The following is a 16,113-nucleotide window of genomic DNA, read 5'->3' as shown; positions in this document are numbered from 1 at the left end:
GCAATCGGATGGGCACTTTCGTCTCCCCGTTGTAAGTCCATAATGAAACCTTTCACTTTATGATAACCTTTAAAAAAGTCCCTTCTTTCGATCCGCATTTGTGCCTCATCCGCATCCTCATCTTCCAACAGCAACTTTTCTCTGGCCTCCTCGAAAGCCCCCTTTGCTTCTTCTAATGCTTTCAGTTGACTCGCTAATTCAGCTCGATGCTCTGATTCTTTATAATTTGTAATAAACTCCACAAATTCTTCGATCCAAGACCGACGGTCTTTATACACTTTCGTAAGTTTTTTCACTTTACTGTCTGGCGGCATTATTTTTCCTACACAAAAAACCGAAGCCTACTTAACGCGCGCAGTGCACCAAAACGTAATGGCTGATTCTAGTTACGTTGTAATACGGACGATGACCGAACCGACGCCAACTATCGCGCGTCACCAACACAAGTGCAATGGCTGATCCTATCTTCCTTTACTAAGGGCAATGACCAAGGACGACGCCAACTAATGTACGATTATCGCCACGCGCCAAGCTCGTAGTTAATTTCACTGTTCTTCACACGCGCTTCTCGAATACGTTTGTAACAGCGGTTTCACTCAATTGTTCAACATTCCAATTCTGAATTTGTTCACTTGAGTCTTAGATCCTGTAACCCGTTTCACCGATTCACTACTACGCGTAAAGCGATACGGACTCGTGAATTCACTCTTTAACCAACCGAACGATTTTCTACCGAAATAACATAAACGACAAACAAATAATCTTGAACGATTAACTCAATGTTAACTTCTCCTATCCGGCTCGAAGGACCAATGTTCGACAGCTCGCAACTTAGACAATATTTCGGATCGTTCGGGATCACTGATTCGTCCGGGGATTACATTAAGACTAATTTACATTTATTTTCAGGTACTCTATTATACTCACTAACTTATAAACTATGCACTAATACTAACGTAAACTGTAATCCGTAATTCTCTCTTTCCTAATGCACGTGTTGCGTGTTGCCTACGCATAGGCGCAAACACGTATGTTTTAGTTCTAATAAAGTAATTTATTGTAATGCAGTCTTACTGGAACCAAACTCATTTGGTTGAAATCATTGTAATAACCTGATCAAAAAATGTTAATGATAATAACTGTATTTTGTTACAACCAACGTAAATAAATAAATAAAAATTACAACATTAAATGAATGCATGCAAAATACCTTAATGCATTTAATATATAAACATAACCTGTGAAACGAGATTAAATACGTTAACGATTTTATCACAAATCACAAAAGTGAAAACTTAACGAAAATCAATTTGGAACAAAATTTTGTCAACCCGATCCCTGTGATTATTCGTTCATACTTGTGCTCTAGAAAAAAGTCGATTTGTAGCAGCATGATCATCAATCGCCATCAATGGGTGCTAATTTTTAATTATATAGTTGTATGAACTGAAGCTTGATTTTGTTTCATTTCCTTTTCATTGTATTTGCCTCCAAGCTTGAAGAGGCATTACGATAATTGAAAACTTCAAACTAATAATTACGCCGTTACATTTTAATTAGTAGAATCCGCTTTGAGGTTTTACAATTGACAAAGAATATACTTTGGAAGTGGAGAAAACAAGTAAAACATACTGTGTAGCGAATTAATCAGTCAATTGAAATATTGTAGACACTTTGAGCTTGTGTGAGCAAAAAGAAAATAAACGTGCGGCACAAAATCGCAATTAAGAAGATGAAAGCTACTTTATTCTCTCTTCAACTGTCGAATGAAACAAAGAGTGATCGGACATTCATACATGTTTACATGTAGTCTTTTAACATGGTTTTATATTAAAAGTAGAAAAACAGACATGTATTGATTTACTAAATTGCTTATGGTTATTTGCGATACTTTAAAGCATTTTCTCTCAAACGTTTTATTCATGATTATTTGCTTCCATATGAGCGAGAAACCAAAATGAATAAAATAACTTAATTGATAATAAGCTTTCGAATATTATTTAAATGAGAACATATGTTGTGTGGTCACAGAGTAATATAAAATTCAATGCTAAACGGTTAAACTACAAAGTATAAAATACCAATATATATCAGTTTTTCGGATACAACACGAGTAAGTGAATTTCCTTCCATCGTTTGAAATATGTTTGCGATTGAATTTTGCAAAAACTCACACTCAGCTCCATTACATCAAGTGCCATCCCAATTGAAACGCTTCAATAACTTCTTCACAAGATTTACGTCGTTGTGGAGAGTGAGTGTATCGAAGGATATGCTTGTTCCACGAAGAAGGATAAACTTTATGGTACGGTTTGAAATAGTTTATCGTCTTTACACATCGGCTCGTACTTATAATGTAAGATCAGATGGCGGAATTGATGCAGCAGTACACCATAATGCCAAGAGATTAATTAAGCTTAGTATGAAGACAGTGATTAAACTTTTAGTTACTGTTAAAACTTTTACTACAGTTTCACCTAGTGTCAAATAAAAGGTGTAGGGATAGTTATTCTCGTACAATGTTTTTGCATAGCTGCAATGTTTTTTCAACATTTTTTTGATTTTTGTTTCAGTTTTCGTATATATACACAGTTGCTTCTAAAATATCATAATTTTTCTTAGGATATTGGAATTGGGACTAATTTTAAATGTTAGGCTTAAATTAGTAAAAAACAGAGAACAGCGCGGATATGGTAGGTTTTGTGTTTTCGGAGGAATAGAAATGAAATTCATTACACAGCACATTACTATAAGCTAAAACTTCAGTATACCTAAAAGTTATGACAACACAAATCTGTGTTATTTTCGTGAATCTTGAAAAGATAGCATTATGAGTTAGCAAAATTAAAACTACATACATTACGTCATGATCGGATCATTTATCTTATTTGTCTTACGAGACTGGTGGAGACAGCAATCACTCACTTGACCCTTTTCAAATCCATTCTCTTACTAATTGTGTAGTCATCTTTATATTTTATGCGTTGAGAAAAAGTGTAAGAAAAAATCGAGATTATGTGATGAATAGCTTTGTTTCCGCGTGAGTCATCCATATGAATCATACATGACAATTGAAAAAAAAAAATCATACTCGTATCTGTAACTCAACTGTATCAAAAACTCTGTCAACTATGTAATTAGCCATGAGTTGCGCAAATACAATTTTTTGCAACATTTTGATCACGTAAACTCCTTTAAGTTTTTCTTTCTTTGTTTTCTTCTGTGATGTATCGATCTATATGTATTTTGTCTACACGTATTTTTTTCATATCATGTCTGTAGTTTATATAGTTACAATCCAGACGAACGCGAAACCGACAGACGCGGCACGGGCGCATATGACTATTCCGCTGCACCTCCGACGATGCACCGAATGCACGCCAGAACCGCTGCTTCAGCAAAGATGACACTTCTGCTGATGCATCAGATAGCATTCCCACGCTCGCGAGCGGCGTACGCTGCGCCGCCAAGGTTAGGCGCGTTTGAGGAAAGATAGGGCTAGTTATTCTCTTTAAGGAATTAAAAGCGCGGAGTTGGAATTAATATATAATTATAGTTGTATTATCACTATGTCCTCATAGTTCATAGTACACAACTAGGGACTATAAACAAACAGCGAATACAGCACAACTGGCAGAACGATTGCGTTGAGACGTCAACGCAAACCGTACAGCGAATCGCTCTCTTTGTATCCAACCGCCGACTGGAACACATGTATATAATAAAGTGCTTTCAATACGTAATTGGCGCAGCCGGTAGTAGTCTGGTTTAAAAAGGAAATAAAACAGTGCAAGTGAAGAGAAGTGAAAATCTCACAATAAGTGTATCCGGAATTTGTTCCGTCTCCTAGTAATTGTTAAAACTAGGGCGATTTGTGATACCGCCGTTCCGCGTCCAGACGTCAACGACCTAACGCACATGTCACAGGTGTTCCACGAGGCAAGGTAAACTAACACGTACACTCTATACGCGTGCAAAAGTGGACAAAGAGCCGAACAGATCAACTGTTCGCTCCTAATGTGGAGAAGCAATAAGTCAGAAGCGGCAATTTCAGACAATTCTTCAGAAGAATTATCCTCGGGTTCATTGTCCTACGAGCCTATCTCTTTCGACTTACCGTTCGACAATCTTCTGTTAGAAAATAAAATGGCGGATGTAAAAGAGCTTACAGAGCAGATAAAAAATTTGACTGGTGTGATTTGCCAGATAGGTGAAAAATTAGAACAACACGAGGTGTTGTTAAATAATATTACACCCGTTCTAAATAAAGAACCCCCTAATACAAATTTGGGACAATTAAGCGATTTCGGAAGCATGTTTAAAATTCCTGATCCTATTAAAATGCTACCCGCATTTAACGGTAATAAGAAACAGTTAGCTTGTTGGTTGAACACAGCAGAAGAAACGCTTGGAATATTTGAAAATGTCGTGCCAGCACACATTTTTCGAATGTACTTCACAGCTGTGTTAAATAAAATAGAAGGATATGCAAAGGACATCTTGGGCGTGAATGGTAACCCCTCGAACTTTAGTGAAGTTAAAGAAATACTGACCGAAGCATTGGGTGATAAGAAGGAATTATCATCATACAATTGCCAATTGTGGCATAATCGCATGGAAGGTAGTATTGAGGAACACTATAAGAAAACCAAACAAATAGTGTTTAATATAAAATCTTTAGCAAAACAAAATGCAAAATACAACGCTCAGTGGGACACAATAAATGAGTTCATAGACGAATACAGTCTAGCGGCGTACATAAGTGGTTTAAAAAAACCATATTTTGGGTACGCACAAGCTGCTCGCCCTAAAAATATAGAAGAAGCTCATGCTTTCCTTTGTAAGTTTACTTCAAACGAGAGTAATAGGCATTTGAATACAAGTACAGGTTCAATTAGGATGAATAACACTTCAAACGATAAAGCGATAAAAACGCAAGGGCTAGCTCACTTTAAAGCTAATTCCGATACAAATAAAATAGAACCAATGGAAGTGGAATCAACTAAGAGCAGATTAACCCGTAACAAAGGAATACTTCATAACAATGAAATAATTTCCAACACAGAAGATGAAGAACTGTTGGTAAATTTTTGGGAGGGTTACGAGAAGCCCAAACCAAACTAGTAAATTATATCCCTTACATCGAGTGCAAAAACACGAAATCTGGTAAAATTATAAAATTATTGATAGATTCAGGTGCAAACAAAAACCTCTTGAGACCGGGTATTATTAAAATGAACCCAAAATCGAATACATCCGAGATAAACAACATAAATGGTTCCTTCACGATAGAAAAGGAAGGAAAAGCAAACTTGCTTGGAAATAACTTACCTGCACAAATCTATCACGAAATACAGTTCCATAAATTTTTTGATGGGCTTATTGGAGCCGAATACATGGCAGAAACAGCAGCAAAAATAGACTTTGAAAATGAGACAGTTTGCTTCAAAGATTGTGCATTCTCATACCATAAATATCATCCTCCGGCTCATGTTTACCACCACATAGTAGCCATCAATACCCTATGTGAAGGCGATTGGTTTGTTCCATGCCATCAAAAATTGACTGATGGAATAATAGTTGAGCCTGGATTATACAGTTCCAGAAATAATAAATCAGTTATCAGAGTTATAAGTAAATCATCAAAACCCCCTAATGATTTAGGTTGGTTCGGTTTAAACGTCAACAATTTCGAAACGATATCTCCGATTCCTTTAAGATCAGATGAAAAATTAGAAACAAAAGATATAAGAAAAATTATACGTTCTGATCATTTATCAGAACTTGAAATAGTAAACCTTTTGAAAATAATTTTTGAAAACCAAGAAGTTTTATTACGAACAAATGAAAACTTAACAGCTACAAATGTGGTAAAACACAAAATAGTAACAAAAGATGAGGAACCCACGTATACAAAAAGCTATAGATACCCACATCATCTGAAACACGACGTAGAAGAACAAATCAAAGAAATGTTAGATAGTGGCATCATTACCCCATCTTGTAGTCCATACTCATCACCCATATGGGTAGTGCCCAAAAAAATGGATGCCTCAGGAAAAAAGAAAATTAGAGTCGTAACCGACTACCGCAAATTGAATGACAAAACAGTTAACGACAAATATCCCATGCCCCAAATAGAGGAAATACTAGATAACCTAGGAAAATCGACGTATTTTTCCACATTAGATTTAAAATCAGGGTTCCACCAAATCGAAATGGACCCTGCACACCGGGAAAAAACCGCCTTCAGTACCACGAATGGACACTATGAATTTAATAGAATGCCATTCGGACTTAAAAATGCTCCAGCTACTTTCCAGCGGGCAATGAATGGCGTTTTGAACGAATTGATAGGGAAAAGTTGCTTCGTTTATTTGGACGACATAATTGTCATAGGTAAAGATCTAGAAACACATTTAAAAAATCTCTCACAAGTCCTTAACCGTTTAGCTAAGTTCAATCTAAAAATTCAATTGGACAAATGTGAATTTTTACGAAGAGAAACAGAATTCTTAGGGCACGTCATAACAAACGAAGGTATAAAACCAAACCCGGACAAGATTAAAAAGATACTGGATTGGCAAATACCAAAAACAAAAAAAGAAATTAAACAATTTCTTGGATTACCAGGGTACTACCGTAGATTTATTAGGGATTACTCAAAAATCACCAAACCCCTAGCAAGGTATTTGAAAAAAGAATCAATCGTAGATTTTGAAAATGATGAATATAAGAAAAGTTTCAACGAACTCAAAAACATTATTTCATCAGACCAAGTGTTGGCATATCCGGACTTCACACAAGCGTTCATTTTAACAACTGATGCTAGTGATTTCGCTCTTGGAGCAGTTCTGTCTCAAATACAAGAAGGAAAAGAAAAACCAATAGCGTTTGGCAGCAGAACTCTTAACGAAACGGAATCAAAATATTCAACCACAGAAAAAGAAGCATTGGCCATAGTATGGGCTGTAGGAAAATACAAGCCTTACCTATACGGAAGGAAATTTACACTGGTCACTGATCATAAGCCACTAATATTCATTAAATCGTCAACTAAGAACTCGAAAATACTGCGCTGGCGACTGGAATTGGAAAACTATGAGTACGAAGTTAAATACAGAGAGGGAAAAACGAATGTCGTTGCAGACGCACTCAGTAGAAAACAACACCACGAAATTCAGGTCAATTACTTTATCCACATTACAAAAAAGCCGATAAATTACTACCGAAATCAAATAATTTTCAAAATGTCAAATAACGCAACAATCGCTAAAGAAATGCCATTCCCAAATTTCAACAGAGTGACTATAACTCAAAGCAGCTTTAACGAGACGGATGTAGTAAGGCACTTAGGAAAATTTCACAACGGCAAACAATCTGCAATTCTGGCTCCGGAAAACCTTACACAACTTTTACATGATGTCTTAGAAAACAATTTTTCGGTTAAAGGTCACTTTGTAATGACGAAAACAGTAGTAGAGGATGTAGTGGATCAAGATAAACAAGATTTTCTAATATCTACCGAGCACAATAGAGCCCATCGTGGGATATCGGAAGTTGAACAGAAGCTCAGACGTTCCTACTTTTTCCCGAACATGCAAAAGAAAGTAAAACAGTTCATTAACAGTTGTGAAATATGCAGCGTGCATAAGTATGAACGCAAACCATACAAACGAATACACATGGACATTTATATTATTAATAACTACAGTTTTCTGTCGTTAATTGACTCTTTTTCCAAACACTTGCAAATGCTGCACATCAAAAACAAAAACGTAATACAAGTTCAAAGAAAGCTAACTCATTATTTCTCTCAATACGGTATACCAAGAGAAATAATCACAGATCAAGAAACAACCTTCCGATCCACGCAACTAAGGAACTATTTAGCATCGATGGGCATCGCATTAAATTATGCCTCATGCTCAGAGTCAAACGGTCAAATAGAAAAGACACATAGTACAATAACAGAAATATACAACACGAACAAACACAAATATGAAAACTACGATACAAAATCAATGATAAGAATAGCAGTAGCTTTATACAACGACACTGTTCACTCCGCTACTAAGTTTACGCCAAACGAGTTAACGTTTAATCAAACAAATCAAAATCCAGCACAAATATTGGAAAATTCAGATGAACTATTTCTAGCAGCAAGAAGAAATTTAGAAACCACTGTAAAACGACAGTTGAGCAAAAATGATAACAAGAAAGCAGCACCAATTTTAAACGAAGATACAGATGTTTTCGTAATCCCAAACATTAGAACGAAAACACAACCACGCGCAATTAAAGCAACAGCAAAGAATATTAAGGAAAACACTTTTGAAAATACAAGAGGAATCAAACGTCATAAATGTAAAATTAAAAGGTTGAAAGGTTGAAGAATTTAACATGAATTTAAGAATTTAAACGAAAAGAATTTAACATGAATGCATTGCGAGATATGAATTAGGTAAATAATGTTAGTGTTAGGTTTTATATTTAGGGAATAGATAGGGCTAGTATTAAGCTTTAAATATTATAACGTTATATGAAAAAAAGAATACTATGAACACAAAACGCACTTAGGAAACGACCGAGGACGTTCGTCTTCTTCCCCCCTCGGAGAAATTATAGTTGTATTATCACTATGTCCTCATAGTTCATAGTACACAACTAGGGACTATAAACAAACAGCGAATACAGTACAACTGGCAGAACGATTGCTTTGAGACGTCAACGCAAACCGTACAGCGAATCGCTCTCTTTGTATCCAACCGCCGACTGGAACACATGTATATAATAAAGTGCTTTCAATACGTAATTATATATTCTTATTCCGATCGACTCGTCTTGTAATTATATGTATCTGTATTGTGTATTGATTTTTTAAAACTTTCCGAGATAGATTGGTTTTAATCATAGTTTGTAGACTATATTAGGCCTAATGATTAAAAAACCACCCGTGTCAACTAAATAATATTTAAAAATCAAGCAAAGAAACGACCAGCATGGATAGACGATCTTTCATGAGGTTTCTCACAAATTCTTATCAAAAACTTTGCACGTAGATGGCACATTGACGTAGGTTATTCGGAAGAAGTCTGTCATACATTCATTAAGGCTTATAATTCAAAATAAATTATGAACCATCATTCCGTTTATGTGGCTCAAATACACTGTATAACAGTTATGTCCATGTTGAATGATGCCCATTAATTTTGCTTAGACGTTGCATCGAAAATTGCATCTGGTTGTCAAGTAATTTGCATACCAATCATCGTTTATCATATATTTGCATATTACGTGACTGAAGCCTTATTCAATTTTCTAACGTCCATTACCTTTAGCAATGGGAAATGATATGAAGTCAATTTCGGACTTGATCTGTATTTTGATGAATAAATCCATGAAAATTACGCATTGCTCTCCACTTCTGTTTATATTTATAAGATTATTCAAACTTTGTTAATTTTGTAATTAATATCTAAAGAATTAAATTTGTATGCAATAACTAATAAATAATTGAATAGTTAGTACGACATAATCGAGATTTAAGCGCCGATCTGGCGTGTAATTGAAAAGTGCGTTACGGACAACACCATTGATACTAAAGATGGTGGTCTTGGACTTCAGATGCCCGATCAGAAAAGCAAACCTTTAGTGATAAACAGTAACCTGAGAGAAAAAGAAAGCGCCACAAGTTCAAAAACAGCTTTTTACACTATAGACGATCCGGGGGCGGCCCAATGGTGCATGTGATAAACGGCGCCAGTCCACACGGCCGGAACGGGTTCAAATCCTATCCGGACCGAACCCCCGTAGCAAGGACTGACTATCCGGCTACGTGGTAAAAATAAGTCTAGTAAGCCAGAAATGGCCGGCGTGACCTGTAAGGTCGTTAAAGCCAAGAAGAGAGACGATCCGTCATATATTGTAGCATCGAACAATCTGAGCATAAAATTCACAATAAAAAAATGCATATCTACCAAGTGAAATACGAGAAAACCCACACATATATGTAAGAATTAGGTTTGACAGCCCTGTAAGGCTATCCATGACGAAAAAAACAGTATAAAAGGAGCTACGAATAGAACGGCAGTCAGTCTCCTTGTGAATTTCAAAACGAAATATCCTGAAATAAAGACTCGAATTTCCCCCCTTTTACAGTTTGGTGTCAGAAGTGGGATAGACCACAAGCTTAAGACGTGTTGTGTGTTGAGCGCTAAGACGGGCGCACAACCGCAAAGTGTAAGACGTGTGAGTGTGTGTGCAACAAGCGCTAGGACGGGCGCGCACCACAAGCTTAAGACGTGTGTGTGGGTTGAGCGTTAAGACGGGCGCACAACCGCCTAGTGTAAGACGTGCGTGTGTGTGTTGAGCGCTAAGACGAGCGCACTTCTGCAGAAAGCGTTTGGCGCGAGTGTGGTACGCATAACTTTCGCGGAAATGAGTAACACAGAAACACATCCGCCAGCTGTGATGGCTCTGGTGGAAGATTTTACTAAGATAGTGTTACGATGTAACCGTGCCGACGAACCGCATGGTAACGGTTATAGCAGAACAATGGTAGGGAAATATAAACAAACCTGACAGGATAGGGTAGGATGTAGGCACCTTGGCTGTCAAAGTGACAAATAGGAATTTCGAACATGATCGAAAGGGCAATGATCGGAGCGAAGCGAGAGCGCAACGGCCATCGCGGGAAAAAAAGGGATATAAGGAGCGTGCGTAGGGCAAACGGCCTCTGCGCATTATAAACCGTCCAAGTACCGCGTTTTTAAAAACCCCGCCACCGAGTAAAATAAAAGTGTTATACGAATTATAACATATTGATTGTTGCGTCGTTATTTAAACGGTAAATCACGGGCGTAGAGAGTTGCGTTTGCAACATTTTTTTAAAAACGCGATTGTTACGTTATTACAACGCGTAGTTACATTATTACAACGCGTAGTTTATCGCGATTCATAACTCGTTACGTCGTGAGTGTAAGTGAAGTGAAGCTTGCAGAATGTCCCGTACACCGATCCCGAATCAAGGAGCGCCTATTTGCGAAGGGCTGGAGCTGCTTCCCCCCTCCGTCAGTAGGCCAAGCAGCATCCGTGGATCCGGCAGGAACAGCACAGATCCGTTGGCCAATTCAACGATCAGGCCTACGGAAGCTGGACGGGCATCATCGAGGCCATCCTCGAGGGCATCATCTACGCGAAATGAGACACTGAACGAGTTAGTAAGGAGAGCTCGCGAAGCCAAGCGCGAGCTACAAGCGATCGAACGTGAAATTGCGGAAGTTGTGGTGGATACAACTTCGTCGATTGCTGAAAAGGAAGACGAAATTGATCAGTGGCTACGTGATACGGACCGTATAGGTGAAACTGATCAAAGGCAACCAGTGGTTCGTGCCCAAGCCACCGCCAAAAGGCCGGTACAACCGCAGAGTAGTTTCCTCCCGCCTTACGTTATCGATGTGCCGCCAAGGAATACGCCAGTAAGGAACCCCGCAGCACGATCTACGGCGATCGAGGAGGAAATGGAGAGGATAGACAAGCAGTGCGAACAACAGCTGCTTGAAGAGAGATTGCTCGCAATTGAACGATGTGAGCAACGCCGTATGGCCGAAAAGAAACGGCTGCTGGAAGAATCTATACGTCCGACTACAAGCAGTCCAAAGCCGCGTGTTGAACCATATAGACCGGCCGTTAGTTTTGTGCCTGTTAAGCCGGCAGAAACTACTCAACAATCGGCATATAACCATACGACTAGTTTTCCGACGTTTAGTCAGTGCCAGATCTCGGCGAGAAAGTGCACGAGCAAAGAGCTTCCAGCATTCAGTGGCAACCCGAAGGAGTGGATGGCTTTCATATCGTATTACGAGCACTCCACTGCGATATGCGGCTATACCAACGGAGAGAACATGCTGCGGCTACAAGCGTGTTTGAAAGGGAAGGCGCGTGAAGCAGTTGCTAGCTGTTTGCTGTATCCTGACAGCGTTCCGGAGGCCATCGAGATCCTGAAGGAGTGTTATGGACGTCCTGAACTAGTGGTGAACACGCTGATGGCCAACATAAGACGCACGCCGCCTATAAAGGACGACAGCTTCGACACGTTGGTGGATTATGGTGTGGCTGTGCGGAATTTCTGCGCATCTATTACGGGTTCCGGACTGCACAACTACTTTGATGGAGGACCGCTGTTAGAGGAGCTCGTGGACAAGCTGCCGCCGTACGTGAGGCTGAACTGGTATTACTACCAAAACGGTCATACGCACGTCACTTTGGCGACATTCAACGAATGGACGAAGGAGCTAGTGCGCGCTGCCAGCAGAGGGGTCAAGCATACTAGCGGTCGTAAGGATGTAAAAACTGACACTAGCCATCGTCAGCACGACCGTAAGTACGCTCACCAAAACGTCCATTCCACAGGTCCAGTAATAAAACCAGCAGCCAAACCAACAGTGGCTGAGTGTGATACTAAGCGTTGCGATGGATGTCAGGAGAGTGGCCATGAATTGTCCGATTGCAGTAAACTCCAGAGCATGAGTGTCAGTTCTCGTTGGACACTCATTAAGCGTGAAGGTATTTGCAGGACGTGTCTTCGCAAACATCAAGGTTCTTGCACGGTTGACACGTTATGTGGAGTAAGTGGATGCGAACGTCGGCATCATCGATTGCTGCACTCAGCGAACAGCAACCAGTTCCATCCTGGCGCCCGACAGGAAGCAGGTCGGGTTAATACTAACTGCAACGTGCACGCTGCTGCATCCGGAGGTGTGATGCTGAAGTATGTTCCGGTTACGCTTCACGGTAATGGTACGAAGGTTGACACCATCGCACTTCTCGACGACGGATCCTCGGCCACTTTCATGGAGCATGATCTGCTCAGAGAGCTGGGGATTAGTGGCAAACCTCGCCCTTTGTGTATATCGTGGACCGGGAACCAGACCAGAGTCGAGGACGAGTCAGTGGAATTATCCGTGAAGATATCCGGCACCGGGGCATCCAATGTGTACGACATGCCTGCGGTACATACTGTTCGTACTCTCGGGCTGAGTAAGCAGTCATTGATACCGGCGCAGTTAGCAGCCAAATATAAGCATCTGATGGGACTGCCGTTACCGTCATTTAAAAATGCTGCAGCAAGAGTGCTCATTGGTGTAGACAATTATTTCCTGTCCCAAACGCTAAAAACCGTCGAGAGAGGGGCAGATGAGCCAGCAGCATCGAAGACCCGACTTGGTTGGGTAGTATATGGACCATGCAAAACTTCGACAGACACGGCAGATACCGTTAAAGACATGAACGTGCATATTTGTCCCTGCAATAAAGAAAGGGATGATGAAATGGATCGAGCGTTAAGGAGATACTTCTCTTTTGAGTCGTTGGGAGTGTATCATCCTGCTAAGTCCTTACGCTCCGATGATGAAGAACGCGCGCTCAACATTCTTACTTCCACCGTGCGGCTACTAGACAGACGCTATGAAGCAGGTCTCCTGTGGAAATTTGAATCTACCAAGCTGCCAGATAGCCGTGCAATGGCGTTGAAGCGTCATGACTGCTTGGAACGAAAGTTACGCCGCGACCCAGTGCTAGCTCAAGCAATGCACACAAAAATCCAGGAGTACGAACAGAGCGGGTATATAAGAAAACTCTCCCAGACTGAGCAAAGCATCAAAGAGCCACATGATTGGTATTTACCGATCTTTCCCGTCATCAATCCGAACAAGCCGGGAAAAGTTCGAATTGTGTTTGATGCTGCGGCTAAAGTAAATGGAATCAGTCTAAACTCTGTTCTACTTACAGGACCGGACCAGCTCGTAGGACTACTGACTGTCCTTTATAAATTCCGCGAGTATAAGGTTGCAGTGACCGGGGACATACGCGAAATGTTTTTTCAAGTTCGCATGAACAAGCGCGACCAACGTAGCCAAATGTTTTTCTGGAACGACGGGAAAATTGGCAGCACACCACAAGCATATGTACTATGTGTGATGACATTTGGAGCCGCATGTTCGCCCAGCACTGCCCATTATGTAAAAAATACCAATGCTGATCGGTTTCTTGACGGATATCCACGGGCAGTCGAGTGCATTAAATATGAGCACTATGTGGATGACATGCTCGCCAGCATAGAAACCGAGGAAGAAGCCATTAAATTAGCACGTGATGTCCGTTTCGTTCACTCACAGGGCGGATTTGAAATCCGTAATTGGCTATCCAATTCAGCAAGAGTGAAGACCACGATGAACGGCACTGATTCGGAAAGCAACAACGTACCCATCGAAATGGAAATGGCCACAGAAAAGGTGCTTGGCATGTGGTGGAACACGGAGACGGATGTGTTCACCTTTAAAATCTCCAAACGATACGATCCGCAACTGATATTCGACGGTAGAGCACCTACAAAGAGAGAGATATTACGCCTTTTAATGTCAATTTATGATCCCATGGGTTTAATCGGTCACCTGTTAATGTACCTGAAAATCCTACTTCAAGAGGTCTGGCGTACTAAGATCATGTGGGACGAAGAAATCGTTGGTATCTTGCTTGAGAAGTGGCACGTGTGGTTATCCGTTCTACCCAGCATACAAGAAGTGAGCATTCCCAGATGTTACCGACAAACCACGACGGCCAAAGGCACGACAGTAGAACTACACGTCTTTTGTGATGCGAGCGAAAACGGAATGGCTGCTGTCGCCTATTTTAGGTTTGAAGGAAGTGGGTTGATAGAGTGTGCATTGGTGGGCTCGAAGACAAAGGTCGCTCCGTTGACGTTTACGTCCATACCACGGTTGGAGCTACAGGCTGCAGTACTAGGGGCACGCTTAGCAAACACGATTAAAAATTCGCATCGTCTACATATCACACGTGAAGTATTTTGGACTGATTCGAAGACGGTCATGTGCTGGATCAATTCGGACCATCGCAGATACAGTCAGTTTGTCGCCGTACGTATAAGCGAGATTGTAGAAACGACAAATGCAGCTAACTGGAATTGGATATCCACCAAGACCAATGTAGCCGACGAGGGCACTAAGTGGCAAAAACTACCCGACCTTAATCCAGGCAGCAGATGGTTCCGCGGACCCGATTTCCTCTGGAAACCAACCAACCTGTGGCCGAATACTAAGATGGAATCGAGTGAGACGGATGAAGAAGTGCGCCACCAGTTGCTTCATCACACACTAGACTCACCGCTGATAGATTTCACTCGATTTTCTAAGTGGAAGAGACTGCAGAGGACAGTTGCGTACGTTTACCGTTTTATGCGTAACTGTCAAGCAAGAACATCGAAGGGGGCCAAGCAAACTGGAGCGTTGGCGCAAGAAGAATTGGAGTTTGCGGAATATGCAATATACCGACAAATTCAAAACGAAGAATATGCGGATGATCTTCGGCGACTAAGCGATGGTGAGCTACAAAAGCATCCGTGGAAGCAGCCTATCAAAAAATCGAGCACGTTATATAAACTGAGTCCGTTAGTCGACAAACACGGAATCCTTCGTATGAAGGGAAGGATCGACAAATGCGTGTGGGTTGGCGATGATACAAAAAGACCGATTATCATTCCAAATCGTCACTATGTAACCGGCCTGTTGATCAGCTGGTTTCACGAAAACTATCGGCATGCAAACCATCAAACGGCGATTAATGAAATTCGGTTAAAGTACCATATCCCACAACTGAAAGCCACATATAGACGAGTGTGCCGTAATTGTCAACACTGCAAGGTGCATCGTGCTATTCCACAGAATCCTGCGATGGGAAATCTACCATATCAGCGATTGGCCGCATTTCAACACCCTTTCTCCTACACCGGAATCGACTATTTCGGACCGATGATCGTCGCAGTGGGCCGAAGGACTGAAAAACGGTGGGGAGTCATTTTTACTTGCCTCACTACCAGAGGCATTCACATCGAGGTTGCGAACAGCCTTTCCACCGATTCTTGCATTTTCGCAATCCGCAATTTTACGGCCAGGAAGGGTATGCCGCTAGAATTTGTTAGTGATCGAGGCACTAACTTTGTCGGCGCATCGCGCGAGCTTAAGGAAGCGTGTGCGCTAATCGATTTGGAGCGGTTGATGGCTGAGTTTGTGCACCCTGGGACGAAATGGACGTTCA

Source organism: Anopheles funestus, chromosome 2RL, assembly GCF_943734845.2.
Source record: "Anopheles funestus chromosome 2RL, idAnoFuneDA-416_04, whole genome shotgun sequence".
Taxonomy (NCBI): Eukaryota; Metazoa; Arthropoda; class Insecta; order Diptera; family Culicidae; genus Anopheles; species Anopheles funestus.
Note: the sequence above shows the minus strand (reverse complement) of the source record.